Here is a 17708-nt window from a genome sequence, read left to right as displayed (position 1 = left end):
AGCTCTTCACACTGGGAGTAAGATTCAGGACTGCAAACCATATCAGATACAGCAGAGTCTTGCTCCTTCCTACGCTTGTCCAATTGCCTTGCCATCTATGAACTGAACCCACCTCTGCTGCCACTAATTCAGTTACCCCAAGTTCTATTCCTGGTTTCCTGGGGTCTGCTCTGCCCTGATATGGCCAATATTACACTGGGCCTTCTCTCTTACCCTGGTCCAACAGTCATTTCTGCTAATCTAAGTTATCTTGAGCTGGAAAATTGCTTCCCTCCACATTTTTGTGAGTTCAGCCACTGTAGAATTTATTTAGAGTATTATTTAAAAGTTTTTGGAAGAGTTTGGGGGAGGCAAGTCCCTAACTTGATTCTGTTATCTTCCACCTTCAGTTATGAATATATCAATCACCTTCAACTATTCAGTGAGACCTCCACTGGTCCATTACATTCACATTCCACATTTTGTTTACCTTTTCCCATTCCATGAGCACATGCATAATTTATTTACTACTAGAAAAATATAGCTATGGAACTTTTTGCATATTAGGTTCTTCCTTTCCTATGACATCTTTGGGGAATGTTAATATCAGACATTCACAATTTAGTTATTTTCTTAGAAAAACTCAACACAGTTTGTTTCCAATTCAATTAAACCAAAATATTTTATCTGTCTGCTATATATTACACTGAAAAAAAGAAAAATCTGCAATATAAGTACCAGGAATATGACAAAAAATGAAATGGCCACTGCCTCCAAGGAGCTTACAATTTACTGTGAGTCAAAACACATACCTAGATAAGTAAATAGAAAGAAATTAGAGATTGAAAAATGGCAAATGAAATCTTTTTTAAGTTTATTTATTTTATTTTAAATTTTACTCCCAGCTACATGTAAAAACAACTTTCAACATTTACTTCCAAAACCTTGAGTTACAAATTCTCTCCTTTTCTCCCAACCCACTTCCCCCATTCAGAAAGCATATTACTTGTTGTAGGTTAAAAATGTTTAGCCATGTAAAACATTACTGCAATAGGCATGTTGTAACAAATAAACATAACCTCCAACCCCAACAAAGAAAGGGAAACCTCAAGAAAAAGGGAGGGGGAAAAATATGCTTCAGACTACATCTCCTTTAAAAAAGTTGTTTTTTAAGGCATTCTTCTCTTCACTGATCTTTTGGACTGCTTTTTCCAGTTAACCCAAACTGATTTTTAAGATATAGTCTTCAGTATTTTCTTTTGTAAATCCATCACCAAACTGCTGACTTGGTTTTCATGATTGTCCTCGCTCTGATTTCTCTTCCCAATTTTTCCTCTACCCCTTTTATTTGATTTTTTCAAAATATTTTGGGGAGCCTGAGTCCAATTCATATTTTTCTTGGAGGCCTTGGATATAGAAGCTTGGACTCTGTCATCTTCTGAGTGTGTGTTTTGACCCTCCATATGAACAAAGTAATTGTCTATGATGACATTTTTCTGGGCTTATGACTTGATGTTAACTCTATGGTGGGACTCTGCTTCTAGAGTGGAGGACACATTGTACTATGCTTTTGAGGGTTTTTGCAGCTGTTTTCAAAGACATCCCCAGTTCTCAATTCCTTCAAAGTCTTATGAGAGGCTTTGACTGTGCTCCTGGCCTGTGCTCTGGTCTGTGGATGATCACAAGCACTTCTTTCTTTCCTGGAACAGTGAAGAGAGCCTCTATTCCATCACAGTCATTAAACTCTTCTTTGTTTCTAATTCTCTTCCTGGGATTAAGGCCCCAAATTGGGACTGGGATCTAAGTATGGGCATAGCTATAAAGTCTTACCTTGTGTCTAGCAAAGAGTTTTCTGCCATCTCCCCCAACTCCCTTATTATAGTAGGCTGAGCACTTTGGAAGCAGTTACCAGGTAGCTCCCTGCCAAGGTGACTTCCCAAGTCTGCTCCTGATCTGGGGCTGAATCTGTACTGCACTGGGTTGCCCTCTCACTCTGGTGCTGCAGTTTTGCAGCAGCTTCCCAATTGTTCTTTGGTAATTGCTGGGCTAGAAACCATCTCTACTGCCAGGAGATTCCAGGGATCCAGGCATTCTGGTTTGTTTCTGGATGCCTAGGGTGGCCTGGAATATGCTGTTGGCCCTTTCTAATCCCAGTACAACAGATCTTTCCTGCAGATCTTCAAAGTTGTCTTGAACTGGAAAAATGCTTCACTCAGCCTTTTTTGGGACTCTGCCACTCTAGAATTTGATTGGAGCCATTATTTAAAGGTATTTGGAATGGTTTGGGGGAGAGTTTGTGAAAATACCTGCCTTCAATCCACCATCTTAGCTCCACCTCCCAAATGAAATCTTAAGGAGTTGCATTGACTATAATATTCCACTTCTCTACCTGCCCACAATAAAAAAAAAATTACTTACTGGGAAATCTATTGATAACTATCCTAAGACTTTGGTAGGCTGGTCCTTTGGTAGCAGTATTATCTGTAACTAAATCTAAAATTAAAACTTATATAGAAACACTTTTATAACACAAGAATACAATGAATTAGGGACATAATATTATGTCAAACTCTAAAATAAAATTGTTTTTGCTTTTGAAATTTTTATAATAATGGAATTTCAAAAAATTTGAGGGTTTTTTTGGTTATAATGAGTTCTGGTTATATAAGTCTACATAATATTTTAAGGCACATTTTTATCAATTTTCAATTATAATTTGTCACATATCTAAGCTCTAACAAAACAATGTTTTCCCATAATCAATAGAATCTTTGTGAGCTCACCATCTTTGAAATGTAAGTTGTAGAAGGGCAGGTGCCCTGTCTTTAGAAATGTTGTTACAGAGCATAACATCTCATCCTGAATAAAGAAGTACTGAAAATGGATTAAGGAGCAAATTAAGAAATAGTTTTTCAGGTAATTACTTTTGGACTTAAGTTTTATTCATCGAAATTTGATTTTGATTTATTGTAGAATGTTCTTGAAATAAACCTAGCACATATCTAATTAACTCTCCTGATATGAGCTTAGACTTTCTAAAACAATACAGTCTGCTTGATTTTTTTTTTACTTCAGATTTACATTTGTCTCAGGTTACTTTATTTAGATGATGATGAATATGGAGGTACTTTTGAAGTTTAGAAAAAACAGATGTTCATCTCTTAGCTTTTTCCTCACAAGGAAACACTTTTATCCCAACTCCCTCTTCTATCTCCTCATAAAAACACTGTGGACATATTTTGTGTAACTTGTCTCAAGTGTAGTTCATAGTATTTACTCTGGAAACAAAAATTCATAGTTAGAACTTTGTAAGAATCTATTTAGTGTTGTTTATTGTTTCCCTTCTATGTACCATGTCAGAAGTGGTAATAATTCCTATTTAAAACAAAGAAAGAGAAACATTTTATCTTAAATTTTTATATTAGGCATGGAAAAGCCCAAATGAGCTATGAAAATATTTGATTGTCTCTTTTTTACTCTGTTTTCTGTCATTTCCCCAGTCTCAACTATGCCATTGTCAGCTATGTTCATATTGATTAAAAAAAAAAGAAAAATATACTTTATTTAGTCCTTTAGGACTAGAATCAAATTCTACAAAATTTGTTTTAATTTTCAAAAAACTGATCTCTCTCAAGGAATTCAACTATTATCTGTCAGATATTATGTTTTATGTGTATGTGTGTGTGTGTGTGTGTGTGTGTGTGTGTGTGTGTGTGTGTGTTTGTGATATAGGGAAGATGTAATTAGAAACAAATTTTGTAATCTTTTATACTGTTAAAATTTGTCAACATGTAGAATGTTATCTGCCCCTGAGGTGCAAACTGACTCCGATTGTTCCATTATTAAATGTAAAATTCCTACTGTCCCCTCATTCCCAAACCCCAGCTTCCAACCTTCTACTTTATTTCTATCAGGTAGGGGGGAGGGATTTCCCCCTTTGCTTTCAGTTCCCAGATAATGTGCAAGGCTATAATAACCTGGCCTAGGCTTCCCTAAGGGCTGCTGCTCTTCCTAGCCCAGTCAGTTCTCCCTAACTGTCTTCCTTTCTCTCTCTCTCTCTCTCTCTCTCTCTCTCTCTCTCTCTCTCTTCTTTCAGCCTGTCTCCCAAGCAACCTCATCTAGCTTTTTGATATTCACTACTTTGCAAGCCTTCTATAATATATCCTGAGAAGTTTTAAAATTCCAGGGGAAATGTGAATTCATTTGCTATTCAAAGAAACACTCAATCTTCAGTCCTTAAATGGAGACTCAAATTATCACCTACAACATGTGTTAGTTTATGTTTGTTCATTGTAGAATTTACAAAAATCTGATTTTATGCTTTTATATTCAGATTATCAATTTGTTTTAATGCCACATGGAAAGTTAATTTGGAGGTACCCATAGAAATTTCAGTGTTGAAAAGGACCTTAGAGATCATTTACTCAAGCCCTCTCATTTTATACAGCAGAAAACTATGGTATAGATTGGTTAAGTGACTTGCCCAAGATCACAGAATTAACTTAAGAGCAAAGTTGGAATACAGATTCTAGTCTTTTGTTTTTAAATCCTGACCTCCATTATATATTTTAAGACCTACCCCTGTACAATTAATGCAAATGTTGGTTTTGGAAAAAATCATAGATTCTATGATTCATATGGTAATGATATATTTTTTTGTTTGTTTTTTAAGTTAGAGATCACCATTGATTGTGGCTTATTGACTGTGAAGGACTGTATTGTGTTGCTGATACATAATAGACCAATGTATTGTGTTTTACTGGTTTTCACCAAATACCTTTCACTTTAACTGGAGATACTCAAGTCTTTGATCTTGGTTCATATTGTGAGGGCTTCAAGACAAGGCAACTTCCTAAAAAATGCGCAATGTGCAATCTCCTAGACAAATGGAAAATTAATCAGTCTTTGAATCCTTGTGGTTTTTTTTGAAGACTTGTGCATTTTTAAAGAAGATGGAGTAATTGTTTAGTGACTTAGTGCCATTGATTTTAATTATGGATGGTGTTGGTCAGGTCTGTGTCAGGTCATCTGGGAGAGATTGCCTTTGCATATCTAAATATAATAGGGAGAGAGGCATTTTCTGTTCCATATTCAAGAAGAAAAAGTTTCAGTCGTTAAGAAAAGTTTTGCTTAACCTTTTTTTAGTTGTTCTTAGGAGAACAATTTCTGACTGACATAGTGGAAATATTAAGAGAAAAATGCTTTATAATTTTTCTGTTGCCTTTGCACTGACCCTGTATCACACATTTAACACAGACCTCCAACCTACTGCTCAAGGTCATTGACTCACCTATACCTCCATCTTAGTGTTCAGGCTATGGAAATGAGGCCAATGAACCTTGTACCTCCAGTTACCAAGCACAATGCAAGCTTCTATCAACAAAACAAGCCTGAAAGGATTAAGTCTTTGAGCAACTGCTCCTCAATTATATGACCTTAATTACCTCATTTTTTGCTCTTTGAGCTACACTCTACATAAAGGCACCTAGGTGGTGCAATGGATAGAGCACTGACCTTGGAGTCAGGAGGATGGGAGTTCAAATTCAGCCTCAGACCCTTGACATTCAGTAGTTGTGTGGCATTGGGCAAGTCACCTAACCCTAACTGCTGCACATCTAGGACAACCTCCAGTCATCCTGATTCATAACTGACCATGGGAACCAGATGAATGACTATGGAGGAAAAAGTGAGAATGGTAATTTACCACAGCCCCTCCTCACTCAAATCCAATTCATGTGATTGTCATAATATCACCTCCCTGTTTTCTTCTTTGAGAAGGAAGGAAAAACATTAACAACATCCCACATCTGTATCTCTCTCATCTTATCTCTGCTCTCTCAGCTATAGTCTTCCCATGTACCTGTCCCTAATTACCTCATCTTCTTGCCCCCTTTAAAAAATTTACCCTCTCCTCAGGTGAATTGTGATATCTGTTTAGGGAGACAGTCTGCTCTTGGGGAGTATGATCCCTACAATAACTCTCATGCCTCTATTTCCTTCCTTAATACTTGTCTCTAATGACTATGACTTGTCTCTCATGCTGCTGTTCTGCTAACAGTCTTACTTTTTCTGTCTTGCTGCTAATTCCCTCAGGGGAATCACCCCACTCCCTTTATTCTTTCTCTCCCTTAGATTTTACTATCCACAGTAATATTTAATAAACCTTTCCCCCCCCTAATACTTCTAGATTAGAGCTAGTCCTTTTGTGGATTTGTCACAGCTTCAAACCTGAAACAGTACCACACCCCCAAAATTTTTACACTTCATCTTGACTATTGTATAATCTCAAGGAAATGATGAAAGCAATCCTCAGCACAACTATCAACACATTGTCTTGGCTTCAAGAATTCCCATCTAGTTACATTTTAAAAGGAACAAGAGTCAAAAATAACATGAACAGAAGTAATTTAAACTGTTATATGGAAATCCATAGTGAATTTGTGAAGTGAAGTCAGACAAACAGAATGGAACAATTTCATCAAATGAATGCCACTTGTTTCAGATGGAGAAAAGAATAAAAATTGTGTCTGCTTTCAGATGTTTGTTTTTAAAATAAGTGTTATGTTAAGGGTTTTTTTATCTTTTTCTAATCAATAAGTAATTTCAACTAGACTTGGTAATAGTTAAAATACTTATTAGTATTTTATATCAGATAACTATACCTTTTATTGTTACTGGATGGAATATTTATGCATCTGATATGTCTCTGAAATTAGCTCAAATCTATTCTCAAATTCCTTACTGTTCTTGTCATTTGGATTCAATATTACTTATACTTTTCTTCCCTGTGAATTCTGTCTTTACTTTAAAAACTCAATTATTCAACTTAGATCAATGCATACCATGGAAACAATGTAAAGACTAACACTACCTTCTGTGGGGGGTGGTAGAGGGAAGCAAGATTGGGGGGAAATTGCAAAATTCAAAGTAAATAAAATCTTTAAAAAAAAAAGAAAGAAAACTCAATCTTATTCCTCTCTCTTCAGTTCTTCCTTCATAGATTTGTGTGATCTTTGGCATCCAAATTTTCCCTAAATTGTTTCCTTAGAAGGTAATCTTGTTGAAATACAGTCTATAATTTTGATGTTTCACAATAGCTACTGTTTCTTAACAAGTAATCACACACTTGCCATATTGTGATGATTTGTTAAATTTCCCCAGAGAAAAGCATGACTCTCAAAGTTTTATTGCCTCAGATTTGTTGGGATTTTTTTTTTAAGATTTCTGTCAGACTAAATTCTCTTTCTTAATGATAAGCAAATGATGTGAGTTAGTGAACTGTTACCCATTTTAGTAGCTAGATAGGAGCAGAGCTTTGCCAGAATGAGGTATTTTGGAAGTCTGACCATTTCAATATAGGTGATAGTTTCCTTTTAAATATAGGCCTTGAGAGTAACTGTTATTTATTCTGCCTGATTCAATAAATATGTCAACTAAAACCTTAAAAAATGCCCAGATAATCACAAATGAAGATTATTGGAGGGGATGTTGGAGTAACTCAGCATACTTGGCAGATAATTTAAGAGTCTACATAGGTTTTTGATTCATTGGCCAAACATCCCCTATATAGAGGTTAATCAAACCCTGTTTAGAAGGCCATTAAAAATCTTTCATACTTCCTGTAGTCAGGATTGTGCTAATAAGAGCTTCAGGATGCATAATAAAGGTTGTGTCTATTCCATCAGTCAGGTCAATGAGTAGAGGTGGGTGTGTGTTGCTATTCTTGTAATACTTTTTTCTAGTCTAAAGAAGGAAAAAAAATCTCTGTCAGGATGAAAGGAAATGGGAAGTCTATTATTAGGAGATAGTAGAAATTAAAGACTGTGGTAAATCCCCACCCATTCTCTCAGATCAATTATATCAATAAATGGAAACCCAGCACTTAGCCTTAGTAAATTTTTAGGTAAGAAAAAGCAATTAGGAATAGTAATACTGAGTATATGCAATTTGCCACCCAGCTGTACAAGACAAAGTAATCTTTTATTTTTCCTCCTTTAGGTGTAAAGGAAATTGTGATAGAGGATCAGAAAACTTCCCTCCTACAACAGAGAGGCTGGGATTCATTAAAATCTGCTTCCCCAAATAGAAGGTGAGTATGTCTTTATGACTTCAAGACTTGCTTGGAGGAACCAAAATAGGTTCCCAGTAAGTGGGAAAATAGAATTAACTGCCCTCTTCTGTATACTCTCACCCCTCTATGTATTCTCACCCCTCTATATGTTCAATTATCAAGTACTTGATAGTTTATTCTCCTCCCAATTGTCTGACTCCTCCTTCTTAGCCTTTTTTGATATATGTTCATTCAGACCCTGCTATTAGCTCTTATTGTTACCCAAAGATATTATTTTGAACCTCCTTCCTGCTTGTTGATATCCCATGGGTTCCACTTTGGTTTTATAGTGAAGATTCTCAAATCTATTTAACAAGTCCAATTGGACACCAAAAATTGGATGTTATTTAGTTATCTTGACCTCATTATGACAGAGTAGAACTGATCCCACCCCATGCCCACCCCCCAAAAAACCTTTCCTTCTAAATCAAGTTCTTTATTACTATAAAGGATACTAACATTCTTCTACTTATTCAAGCTCAGAACCATAAATCCTTTCCCTCTTTCTTCATATTAAGTCTGTTGCCAATTCTTTAATTTTTCCTGCATTTATAGGCTCTCTTATGCACATTCCTTGCTTATTTTCTTTACTCATATTGCTACCATTCTGGTTCAGGTCTTCATTGCCTCTCATTTACACTATTAAAATAACTTTCTGGTGGATATTTCTTCCTCAAGTCCCTCCTAATTTCAGTATTTCCATTAGTTGCCAAAATGATTTAGCTGGTCAGGGTCTGATCATAATAACCTTACCTCCATACTCCATAAACTCCATTAGTTTTATGATTTTTTTTTTCCAGAGTGAAATATAAAATTCCTGTTTTGGTTTCTAAAGCTGGGTTGGGTAAAGTTGGGTAAAGATCCAACCTATTCTAATTACCCCTGGAATCATCTTATCCTCTATCTAATCTATCAATATATCTATGTATCTATGTATCCATCTATCTTTCTTTTTCTTTCTTTCTTTCTTTCTTTTTTCTTTCTCTTTCTTTCTTTCTCTTTTTCTTTTTTCTTTCTCTTTCTTTCTTTCTTTCTTTCTTTCTTTCTTTCTTTCCTTTGTTCCTTACCTTCTCTCTCTCTCTCTCTCTCTCTCTCTCTCTCTCTCTCTCTCTCTCATTTAAAAAAGGGAAAGATCCTACATGTTCCAAAATATTCATAACAGCTCTTAACCCAAAGTTCTTTGAAATAGAAAAAAATGCAAGATAATAGATACAGAGATATTGATTTAACAGAGGATAAAGTTTACAATAAGCAGAAGGAATAAGAAGGAAAAGAGGACCTGGGGATTTTGAATTAGTTGCTACTGAATTTCTCTTCTTGAATAACAAATAAAACTCAGTAGGACAAGGCAGTTCTCCCTGGAAAGCTGTAGCACTCTTTACTCTCCTCTGAAGTAAATAGAAGATTAGCTTTTGAATCAGAATGCTAGAAAGTTAATGAGGAAATATTAGAGAAAATTGTTATGCCAAATATTATTTCCTTCATTGCTGGCCTTGCATATATCCTGTGGGTGTCTGATTTTCATCCTATTGTTATATAGATAGTTCCCATTGTGTACCATTGGGAAACCATACATAGAAAGCTATACTAGTAAAAGAGGTACTGGGGGGGCGGAGCCAAGATGGAGGGGAGAAGGCAGCATTTCCTGGGAACTCCTACCCCCCCAAACTCAAAAAGCCCCAAACAAATGAGGGCTCTAGCCAAAATTTAGTGGGGTAGAAATCACAGAAAGACTGAGTGATACATTTTCCCAGTCCAAGATAACTAAGAAGTTCTGCGGGAAAGGTGTGTTTCAACAGGACTGGGAGCTTGGAATAAAAACCATGGCCACATTGTAGCCCAGCCCAGCCCAGCCTAGCCTAGCCCAGCCCAGCCTAGCCTAGCCTAGTCTAGCCCAGCCCAGCCCAGCCCAGTGCAGCCCAGCACAGCCCAGAGATCACCAGCAACAACTTGAAGGGGCAGTGAGAGAATTCTGGTCCACTAAAATGAGTGTGGAGTGAGGAGTACAACCAAAGAATCTGCAGTGAGAATTGGGAAAACATAGCCTGCACCCCCAGAGATGGTAAGAGAAGTCTGCAGAGAATTATCTGCTCTCCCTGGCATAGGACTCTGCTGTTTACCTACACTAACATATTGCAGTTTGGGATTCCATACAAAAGAACCAAGCTGGATCTCTTCTTATAACCCCAGGGCAGAGGGTAATGCTGTGGTCATCTACAAATCAAAGCACAGACTAGAGAGCATAAGACCTTGGAAGAATAGAGGTTGCAGTGGTGTCCCCTCCCTCAAAAAAACCCAAAGCCTTGGAAGTACTGTAAATTTGTCTTGGGCTAAGGAAATGAGCAAACAACAGAAAAAGACAAATCTGACCATAGAGAATTATTTTAGTCCCATGGAGTATCAAAACACATACTCAGTTGATGACAAAATCAAAGCTTCCATATCCAAAACCTCCAAGAAAATTAGAAAATGGGCTCAGACTATGGATGAGCTCAAAAAAGACTCTGAAAACCAATTAATGGAGGTGGAGGAAAAAATTGGGAGAAGAAATGAGAGTGATGCAGAAAAATAATGAAAAAGCAAATCAACAATTTGGTGAAAGATATGCAAAAAATTACTGACAAAAATAATATGTTAAAATCAAGTTTAGGTCTAATGGAAAAAGCAAAAAAAAAAAAAAAGGCAAATGAGGAGAAGAATATCTTAAAAAAAAGCAGAATTGCCCAGTTGGAAAAGGAGATAAAAAAAGCTCTGTGAAAAAATAACTCCTTCAATTGCAAAATGGAACTAAAGGAAGCTGATGCCTTTGCAAGAAAGCAGGAAGAAATAAAACTCTTCCAAAAAAGCCAAAAATTAGAAGAAAAATGTGAAATATCTCATTGGAAAAACAACTGACCTCAAAAACAGATCCAGAAGAAATAATTTAAAAATTACTGGACTATCTGAAAGCCACGACCAGGAGAAGAACCTAGACTTCATTTTCAAGAAATAATACAGCGAAATTGCCCTAAGATCATAGAAGCTGAGGGTAAAATAGAAGTCGAGAGAATTCACCGGTCACCCCTGAAAGAGATCCCAAAAGAAAAACTTCCAGGAATATTATAGCCAAATTCCAAAACTCTCAAATCAAAGAGAAAATTCTAAAAGCTGCCAGAAACAAATAGTTCAACTACCAATGCTCCATAATCAAGATTACACAGGATCTGGCAGCATCTACATTAAGGTTTCATAGGGATTGGAATATGATATTCTGGAAGGCAAAAGATCTTGGTTTACAACCAAGAATCAACTACCCAGAAAAACTGAACATCCTCTTTCAGGGGAAAAAATGTACTTTCAGTGAAAGAGGTAACTTTCAAACTTTCCTACTGAGATTACCAGAGCTGCACAGAAAGTTTGATCTCCGATTACAGGACTCTGGTGAACCATAGAGTGAGTGGGAGAGAGGGACTAACTATGAGAAACTTGATGATGTTGAACTGTTTGTGTTCCTCCATGGGAAGAAGATATTGATAACTCATATGAACTTTCTTATTTATAACATGGTAAAAGGAGCATATATTAGACAGGACATAGGAAGAAGTGGAATATAATGTTATGATGTGGTAAAGGGATGGAATCAATGGGTGATAGGGGAAAGCACTTGGAGGAAGGAAAAAGAGATGAAGAAGAAGCTGAGAGATTTCACATAAGAGTCAAGAAAAAGCTTTTTCAGTGGAGTGGAGGTGGTAGAAGGCAAGGGAGAATGAGTGAGCCTTCATTCTCATTGGAAATGGCTCAGGGAGGAAATGACCTACACATTTAATAGGGTGAGGAAATAGATCTTGCCCGGAGAAGGATGGGAGGAAAGGGATGGGATGAGGGGAAATAGGTGATAGAAGAGAGGGAAGATCTAGGGAGAGGGTACTCAGATTCAACACACTTTTGGACAGGGCCAAGATGAAAGGAGAAAGAGAGAGAGAGAGAGAGAGAGAGAGAGAGAGAGAGAGAGAGAGAGAGAGAGACTAGAATAAAGCATGGGTGGAAATAGAGTGGAGGTACAGCTAGTAATAGCAACTGTGGGAAAAATATTGAAGCAACTTCTTTGGTGGACTTATGATAAAGAAGGCAACTCACCCCAGAGACAGAGCCATTGAAATCTGAACACAGACTAAATTACATTTTTTTTCTCTCTCTATTCTTGAGATTTCCCATTTTCTTGGGGGGGGGGAATTATTCTTATGTTTACTCTTACAAAATTCAAGTTATATCAATGTATGGCATGGAAACAATGTAGAGACTGTCAGACAGCCTTCGTGGGGAGAGGGACGGGAGGGTGGGGCAAAAATTGTAGAATTCAGAGCCTTGCAAAAACTGATAGGTACATAGTATTATTGTATATAATTGGAAAACAAATAAAATGTTAAAATAAAAAAAAAGCAATGGGGGGCAAGAAGTCACATAGTAGCTAAGAACTTCCCTAACATCTCCTGAGCTTCCCTCAGAAACAATAGTAATCAGGTCTCTAATTGAATTCTGGAGTAACTGAAGTGGAGTGTTTTCCAGGTTAAGATCATCTGGGAAGGAGGGAGGGGGTGGAGACAAGATTGGAAGAGAGAAGTCAGAAATTTCCTTAAGCTCCCTCAGGTTTCCCTCAGACACAATATTAATTAAGGTTCTGAATGGTTTCTGGAGATACAAACCCCCCAAACTAACAGAGTGGAACATTTTCCAGCAAGATTTTAAGTGGAGAAGGTGTGTGTCCAGGAACTGAAACCCAAGGAGGTAGTGAAATGTGATGGGAATCAGCTGGAATTTCTCAGCTAAGAAGAGATCTTCAGCATAGGTCTCTAAAATCTGGGCCAATGGCACAGGGAAGATCAGCTGGGAGAGCTCCAGACCAACATTCAACCTACATGACTAGACTAGATGGGTCAACCCAGACAGGAAACTTCCAGTCTTCCCAATCCAGAAGCCCTCATACCAGTGAAGAAGCCACTAGGATTTTCAATTCAGAAGTTGAGTGGGTACCTTCCCCAACACAAGAATTTTGGGAAAGCATTTATTATCAAAATACTGAATGAGCAAAAATGGTTACAAAAAAGTCCAGATTATAGAAAGTTTTCTTGTAGGTTAGAATGGGGAAAACACTGTCTCAGAAGTACATGGCAAAAAAAGAAAGACACTATATGTGAAGCTGTAGAGGAGAATATAAATTGGTCTCCAGCCAAAAAGACTTCTTGAAACAATTCAAAAAGAATTTTAAAAATCAAATAGGAAAATTAGGAAAAGTAAAGCAAGAAAAATTCAACATCTTTCAAAAGGAAGCTCAAAAATTGACTGAAAAAAACCCCAAATCCTTTAAAAATACAATTGGGTATATGCAATAACAAATGGAAAAAGACAACAACTCTTAAAAATAGGATTGATCAAATGGAAAAGGAGAGTTAAATGCTAACGGAAGAACATAATTTCTTGAAGAAAAGATTAGGACTAGTGAAGACTAATGGCTCTATGAGATATTAAAAAAATCAATCAAGCAAAATCAAAAATAAGAAAAGAAAAAATAGAAGCAAATGTAATCATAACTGTGATTGTGAATGAGATGGACTCTGCCATAAAAATAGAAGCAGAAAATAGAGTGAATTAAAATCCAGTACCCCCTAATATGCTATTTATAAGAAACACATTTAAAATAGAAAAATACACACAGAGCAAAGGTCAAAGGCAGGAGAAAAATATATTATGCTTCAGTTTAAGTGAAAACAAAAACAGGGGTAGCAATTATTATCTCAGACAAAGCAAAAGAAAGAAAGCAATTTCATTAAAAGGGATAAGGAAGTAAACTACATTTTCCTAAAAGATACACAGATGATGATGTAATTTCAATATTCAACATATAAGCATCAATTAATATAGCATTTAAATTCTTAGCATAAAAAAACAGTCACAGGAAAACAAAGGCATCAAAACTATATTAGTGGGAGACCTCAACCTCCCTATATCAGAACTTAATAAATCTAACCACATAATAAAAAATAAGAAGGAATTGAGTTGAATTTTAGAAAAGTTAGATATGATAGAATTCTGGAGAAAATTGAACAGGGTTGGAAAGGAAATTTTTTTCAGTAGTACATGGCACATGCACAAAAACTGACTATATATTAGGCTATTAAAAAAATCTCACATTTAAATGCAGAAAGGCAGAAATATTGAGTGCATCCTTTTCAGATCATGTTGCAACAAAAATCATGTGTAATGAAAGAACCATGAAAGATTGACCTAAAATTAACTGAAAACTAAAAAAAACTAATTTTAATGAATGAATAGATCAAATGGAAAATCATAAAAATAGTCAAATTTTTGACAAAGACAAAGAAAAATGAGAAAAAACAAAGGCTTTATTAGAGAAATTTAGTATCTCTAAATGCATTCATGAATAAAATAAAGGAAAAAAAATCAATGAATTGGGAGACCAACTAAAAAGCTTGAGAAAAAATGTTAAATTCCCAATTACATTCTAAATTAGAAATTCTGAAAATCAAAGAAGAGATTAATAAAATTGAAAGCAATTGAACTAATGATTAAAACTAGCAGTTAGTTTATGCAAGGAAAGCAATAAAATTGAAAAAAACCTTTGGTTAATTTGATTAAAAAAAAATTACCAGTATCAAAAATGAAAAGAGTGAATGTATCACCAATGAGCAGGAAATTAAAATAAATCAGTGTTATTTTGCACAACTGTATAACTATAAATGTCTGTCCTTCATTTTTGAAGACCACCAAAACATCAGGAATGTAATGCCATAACCAATGCTATCTGTAGCTCTCTCTGAGAAAGAGTGTGAGAGAGAGAGAGACTGAAGAGAGATTGGCAAGGTCCCCAGGAGGAGTTGTTGAGGGAAGAACTGACACCCAAAGGTAGTTTTCTGTGGGCCTGTATGACTTCTTCCTTTTTTGTTCTCCTTGCTTCCCTTCTTTGTGCTTTCTCATGATTGTCTCCTTGTATACCAAAAATCTACCCAACTGTATGCTATAAATAAAATGGATGAGTATTTACAAAAAAATACAAATTTCTCTGATTAATAGGAGTGGAAATAAAATACTTAAATAAGCCCATTCCAGAAAAAGAAATTGAACAAGTAATTAATGAAACCCTAAGAAAAAATCTCCAGGGCCAGGTGAATTTACAAATAACCTTTAGTAAGCATTAAATGAAAAATTAATTCCAATTCTATATAAACTATTTGAAAAAAATCAGTGAAGGACTTCTGCTAAATTCTTTTTATGATAGTAATATGGTACTGATACTTAAACTAGGAAGAGTTCAAAACAGAGTAAGAAAATTATAGACCAATATTGCTAATTAATGCAAAAATTTTAAATAAAATGTAAGTCAAGCAACTTACAGCAAGTTAGCACTAGGATAATGTACTAAAATCAAGTAGGATTTATAATAGGAATTCAACTTTAGTTCAATATTAGCAAAATCTATCAGCATAATTGACCATATCAGTATCAAATCTTATAGAAATTATATGATTATCTCAATTGATACTGAAAAAGTTTTTTTTTCAAAATACAGCATTCATTTCTATTAAAAACACTAGAGGGTAAAGGAATGAATGGAATTTTCCTTAAAATTATAAGCAATATCTATTTAAAATCATCAAGCAACATTATATGTAATGGGAATAAGCTAGAAGTATTCCCAATAAAAATCAGGAGTGATACAAGGATGACCATTATCACCACTATTATTCAATGTTATATTCGAAAAGTTAGCTTTAGCAGTAAGGGAAGAAAAAGAAATTGAAGAAATTAGAATAGGCAATGGAGGGAAAAACTTACTATTTGTAGATGATACGATGTACTTAGAGAATCCCAGAAAATCAGCTAAAAATCTACTTGAAAAGATTAATAGTTTTAGGAAAGGTATCATCAGTTTTCTACATATGTTCAATAAAGTCCAATCACAAGAGAGAAAGAGAAATTTATTTTAAAGTAATAACATAGAGCAGCTAGGTGATAGAGTCAAGAGGACCTGAGTTCAAAAAACAAAACAAAAATATAAAACACTTTGGAGTCTACCTGCCAAGACAAGCTCAGAACCTATATGAACGCAATTATGAAACACTTTTCACACAAACTAAATCAGATCTAAACAACTGGGAAAATGTTAATTGCTCAACTATTATAACAAAAAAATGACAATTCTACCTAAATTAAATTATTCATTCATTGTCATACAAATACAACTATAAAATTACTTTATTGAACTAGGAAAAATTGTAACCAAATTGATATAGAGGAACAAATGGTCAAGTATATCAAGGAAATTAATGAAAAAAAAACATAAAGGAAGGAAATCTACCCCTACAGATCTAAAATTATATTAAAAAGCGGCAGTCATCAGAACTGTCTTTTATAGTCTAAAAAATAGAGTTTTGATGACTGTTTTTATAATATAATTTTTATATATTTAGTTGAAAAATTTTTGCACAAATAAAATCAATGCAACCAATGCTAAAAGAAGGCAGCAAGATGGGGAATAATGCTTACAATTTGTATTTCTTATAAAGAATTCATTTCTCTAATATATAGAGACCTGAGTTAAATTTATAAGAATACAAGTCATTTCCCTATTGATAAATAGACAAAATATATAAACAGGCATTTTTTTTAAAGAATTAAAGCTGGCTATAGTCAAAGAAAAATTTTCTAAATAATTATTGATTAGAGAATTACAAATTAAAACAACTCTGAAATATCACTTTACACCTATCATATTGGCTAATATGACAAAAAGGAAAATGATTAGTGTTGAAGTGAATGTGGGAAAACTGAGCCACTTTTTCATTGCTAGTGGATTTGTGAATTGTTCCAACCTTTCTGGAGAACAATTTGGAACTATGCCCAAAGGGCAATAAAACTGTGCTTACCCTTTTTATCCAGAAATACTACAATATTCCAAAGAGATCATAAAAGGGGGGGAATACCCTTATATACAAAACAATTTATGACTGCTTTCTTTATGGTGGTAAAGAATGGGATGCCCATCAATGGCGTGAGAAAGAAGTATTATTGTTCTATAGGAAATCATGAACTGTCAGACTTCAGAAAAGCTTGGAAAGACTTGTATGAACTATGAATGATGTGCATAGAACCAGAACATACATTGTACACATTAACAGCAACAATGTGGGATGATTAAACACGATGGACTTGGCTCTTCTCAGAAGTACAATAATCAAAGGGGAAGGAGAGGGAAAAAAAAAATAAAGTTACATGACAACTTATTTAAGAGTCATAATAGATTGTACACGATAGGTTTATAATTTCATGTACAATTATCTATCTTTTCCTAGTCTACTATGTTATGTGAATTCTTATTTTATTTCTTAAGATCAGAATAAAATAAAACAAATTTTTTAAAAAGAATATAAACAGATCTAAGGATTTGGGATTGAAAATACCTAAATCCAGAGAAGGAGCTATGGTGTCTGAATTCAGACCCAAGCAAGCTGTTTTCAACTTTTAAAATTTGATTTTCCACTTTATTTTTTCATCTCTCATATTTTTTTTCCCTTTTGTCTGATTGTTCTTTAACAACCTGACTAATATAGAAATGTGTTTAACA

This window comes from Macrotis lagotis, chromosome X, assembly GCF_037893015.1.
Source record: "Macrotis lagotis isolate mMagLag1 chromosome X, bilby.v1.9.chrom.fasta, whole genome shotgun sequence".
NCBI lineage: Eukaryota > Metazoa > Chordata > Mammalia > Peramelemorphia > Peramelidae > Macrotis > Macrotis lagotis.
Note: the sequence above shows the minus strand (reverse complement) of the source record.